Here is a 5,063-nt window from a genome sequence, read left to right as displayed (position 1 = left end):
TTTTTTTTTTTTTTTTTTTTTTTTTTTTTTTTTTTTGCCTAAAACACCAGCCCTTAAACAGCTACCAGAGAAGCTGAAAAGCACCAAAGTAGCTTCAAAGCAACACCCTCCTCTGTTGGAGGATTCATATTGCTGCTAGAATTAATCATTTGTGGATTTTCAAAATTGCTTATTTACAAACTAAGGCTCCTATCCTGCAAAGATTTACACATGTGCTTCACTTCATGCAGTGTGAGTAACTCCAGCAAAGTTAAAGGAACTACTTACAGTACATAAAGTTTAAGCAGATTGTGGCTAATTTTTAGGATTGGGACTATAATTTTTATTATTATCATTATTTTGCTTCAAGCAAAGTAGACAGTGACTTTTTTGCCTTCTAAATTGTTATAGTCATTATGCAGACTGAAAAAAAGCAGATAATCTGGGCCTTATTGTACAAAAAGTGTGTTGTGTCCACAATTGTGTACAGAATTTTTCTTCATTAATTTTGTTTTAAATTAATAAAATTGATTTGTGAAATATTAAACCGTCCTCTTACATATAAGTATTTGATTATGTTTTCCAGTGGGGCAAAAGGTGGTAGCATCTCTCATCTTTTTGCTAGCCCAAGAGACAAGATTAGCACTTCTTTGTGCCACCCAGATAAGAGACCATATATAGTAATAACAACCGTCTTGGCTACAGAGGACTAAATTAGATGGACAGCAGCTGTTTCTCTGCTCGGTGGGAGCTAGAGAAGATCAACACAGACTATCCCACAAGAGTAGGTGTCAGAGTGCATTGCTGCCTCTTTGGTTTAAATTTGTGATTGAATTTAGTCATCGTAGAAGCAAGGAACTTGCAGCCAGATCCAGAAAGTATTTAAGCACCAACATGTTAGACTGTACAACATCTATCTTTGAGTGCCTGTCACCTGGAGTGGAATCCAAAACCCTAACTTAAAGCACCTATTTCTCCTCTGTGGTGTGTAGGGGGAATTAAGTGCCATAGAGTGCAATCCAAACCAACTCCCAGAAGCTAAACAGGGAGCTACCTAAACTTAGAACATGTAAGATCCAGATATATGTCACGTTTACATTGGTAATATCTGTCTTTACACTGGTGAAAAAAAGAAGTGGATGTACATCATACATTGCTATGCTGGGATAACTCACCTGAATCTGGTATGGAACTAACCTGGGAAAATCAAGGTAAAAGTATATTGGTGTCAGTTACCTCACTGTAAGTGATGCATGTCCAACTCTATCCTGGGGTAGCCATTTGCTAGCCGGCCACCTAGTAGGGAGAGTCTGTAATCTTTGCACAGTGGCAATATTGTAGCCTGTGAGGTTGAACTGAGGCGCGATCATTACTGGTTGAAAACTTTTGTAATAGCACTTACGTTAAGCAGCAACCTTGAAATGCTTGGTCATCTGCCTGCTACAAATCCTGATGTAATTTACATCAATCTACAAAATACGAGTAAAAATGTTCCAGCTGCCTACACCTATCTGGTAGGAAACAGTGGTGATGCAGGCAAGTCTATAATCAGGCATCTTACTCAGAGCTTCAGGAAGATACCTCCATGTACTTGGGATCTACAGCTGGGAATCTTTTTCTGAAAGTAAGTCAAAAACTAAGCAGGGCTCACTGAAAAAAATATGGCCAAGGGAGGAAGTTAGAGTACTCATCCAGGAAGTAGAAGATCATTTCAGTTCCTGTGTATGAGGGTATCTAATCCACTTCACCTCCAGGACTGTGCTCTTACCACTTGCCTGTACTCACATAGCCACATCTCTTTTGCTGAAGCTGAGACACTGCAGAAAAGAATTCAGATTTCATCTGGACAGAGGATGTAGGAGTAAGAATATAATAATACAGCCTAATGGTCAGGGACTTTGCCTGAGGTGGGGAGATTGGGTCCTAGTCCCTACTTCCAGAACTGTTCATCTCTTTTATATATTTTGTGCTTAATATAAAATATGAAACTCTCAGTACTTTGAATGCCTGCCAGACTGAGTCTCAGGGGGTGCAGCAGGAAGAAAGCCTGCTTCTGGATCCCAGTCAGCCTTGGGGGTGAACTAAGGACATAGGCTCAGCCCTGTTAGTAAGGGGATTTTGGACATGGACGTTGAGAATACTAAGGACATAAGCTTGTGCCTGTAGGTTTGAGAGTGTGAAGCAGCTGCAGTGGGGTTTCCAGAACAAAAGTTTTTGTACAAAGAGTCTAGAATTCCATCTAAATCCCACTTTAGACACCTACGTAATGTCTTGGATGTGCCTTGCATTGCATCCCAGCAATGGAAAAAAAAAAAAGAAAAAGGTAGCTGTTTTCTGAAGCAAGCACCATGTGGGCTAAGCCAGTCAGAGAAGTGAGTTGCATGATGGCCAACTGCTCGTTCCAGGATATATGCCCCTCTCCTACTGGGTGCTCGTTTCCAAGACCTTGCCTTTTTCTGAACCAATTCTGTTTTGGTTTTCTGATGCATGCAACTGGGGATTAGTGCTTGCCCTGGACAAGCACATTCTCTTTCACTTTGGGTACTTAGCTAAGCTTTGAAATTGTGTCTTCAAGGGTGAAAGACCAGCTTATTGTGCCACTTGAGTCCGTCTTGTCTGAAGACGTGAGTACCTCAGGCTTAGAGTTCTCAAGTACTTTTCTGTGTCACATAAGACATATTTATATAGTTGCTGGAATCCAAACAGTGAAAGAAATTTTCCTTATAACACATTGTGCAACATTGTCCTGGCACATGTGGGTTGTCATCAAATCACAGGAAACACAGTTTTCAAGCTATGATAAACAAAACCCCTGCAGATTTGTTGTTTTTTGCAATCATTAAGTATGAGTGTTTTTGGATGCCAAAGTCCCCAGATCAGCCAGCTATGCTATCAGACGCTTTCAGATAAGTCCTGTACCTTCAGAGAGCATCAAGGGATGAGAGTTTACTCGCTTATGCTTTTCAGCCCCTCATGAAAAATAATGGCTGCCAGATCTGACAAATTCTTTCTAGTGGCTTTGTTGTTTAGACTGCTGTATTACCATGATGTGTTTTAAAGGCACACTCCTTCATTAAAGTTGCTTATGATCTCAAATTAGACTTAATCCAAGACTCCTAAATTGCAAGCACTACTTGGCTCCAAACATTTGCTTTCAGAACACTACCAGGCCTGTAGCTATACATTATTTGACATTGCACATGAAGTTTAAAACTGGAGCCTTATTGCGCCTGTGAATCAAGCTCTTTGATTCATGAACATACACACTCTTATTTAAAAAATGTTGCCCCAGGTTCCTTATTTTAAAAAAAAAAACACATTCGTGTCTTAAAATGATTAAATACACAGTACTCTGATGTTTTGGAAGCAAGAGAAGTCCAGATGCTATATATTATTCTGTAGTAATCCATTAAAGCATTGAGGTTACAATGACAAAATACTTTTCAGTATTCCAAACTCTGCTTTGCAAAACAGAGCTAAAACTTGGATTAAAAAAATAAAGAAGTAAAAAGGTAACAGTTGCTTCCTAACAAATTAAAACAAACACTGGGGATTATCCAAAAAGCCACTTTAATGCATGTTCAGGGCCAAGTTCTGCCTATAATGTATTTATGCAGCACCAATCACCATGGAAAGCAGCTCTTCGCGATCAGTGGGGTCATTATAATTCCCTTTGAAATCAATGAGTTGTGTAGGGTATATGTCGGTCCAAAATTAGGTGACCATTTGTTGTTTCACTTTTTAAGACTTGAAGGGTACATCCACATGTGCACTTTAATGTGCAATAGCCTATTTTACTACACATTAAAGCATCACATCAAAAACCTAATGCTAATATGCTAATGCACAGTAAAAATAGGCTACTGTGTTTTAAGTGTCACTAAAAAAGCATGCACATTTAAAAAAGGCAGCCTAATCTGCATTTAATATCTCACATTACAGGTACTAAATTTAATGCTCAGTAGCAGAAGCACATTAATGAACACCTAGATGCACCCAAAATGCCCGTAATTCCATGATAGTAAAGAGAGCTACGCTTGCCTGCTGAATCTGCCGAAATAATTATTTTTTTAAATAACACTGAACTATGAACAACTGCAGTTAGCGTAAGACAGTGATTCTCAGCCAGGGTTCCAAGTCACCCTGGTACCTTGAGATCCTTTCAAGGATGGCATGGGGTGCCACACAATATTACCATCATTATGCGTGCAGGCATGATTCACAGGATAAACCCAGAGATTTGAAATGGGAATCCACAAGAATTAAAACAAGTATGATCTGTTGGACGTTTCAGAGTTCTTGGAAGCAGAAGAATCACTCTATTACCTTTTTGCAGTCAAAAGCATAGTGAAAACTTAAAAGCTGGCATTTTCTGGGGGATGCCTTGAGTGTATAATGGTTGAGAACCACATGCACTAGAGTAATATCTATCTCAGTTATTAGGCTTGTGTTACTTTGGAGTGGTGTCAAGGTGGTGAAAATAACATTATTGTTATTAATGTGGTACCAGGATTTTACTACACGTGTTGCAGACATGTATGAAGACAAAATGCCTATTCCAAAACCAGACAGTCCAGCTAAGAAAATACTTGCAGCCTTCTTTTCAATCTCTCTCTCCTACCTGTTCATGTTCTTCAGATTCTGCCCTGTATTATACATGTGCAGCTCTGTCAAGTGGAGTTACTTGTACATGGACCTCTGATGACAGTACTTCAATCCTAAGTGTGTAATGCATAAATATTGACAAATTGGTTTGTGGCAAGGGAATGAGGACATACTCAAAGAATAAGCTGTAATTTATGTACCTTTTGCCCTGGTAACTTGAAAGCAGATTTATAGTTAAACCTCTAGTTCATTCACAGAATATTTAGCACAGCTAAGTGTGTGAACAAATTCTTGGTGCACCCAGTCTAGGTCTAGGTGGCTTGATTTAACTCACCTAGACCTAGATTGGGAGTGACACGTACAGCAGTACAGCACTGCTGGGAGCAGTGCATGAAGCCGTTGACCACTGACAAAAGCAGGCATGGGCAGCCCGATGTAAGTAACCTGGGGTTGGGAAGAGGGGCCGGTGAGTCTGTGGG

This window comes from Gavialis gangeticus, unplaced genomic scaffold (assembly GCF_001723915.1).
Source record: "Gavialis gangeticus isolate Ggan-Ray unplaced genomic scaffold, GavGan_comp1, whole genome shotgun sequence".
In the NCBI taxonomy this organism is placed as follows: Eukaryota; Metazoa; Chordata; order Crocodylia; family Gavialidae; genus Gavialis; species Gavialis gangeticus.
Note: the sequence above shows the minus strand (reverse complement) of the source record.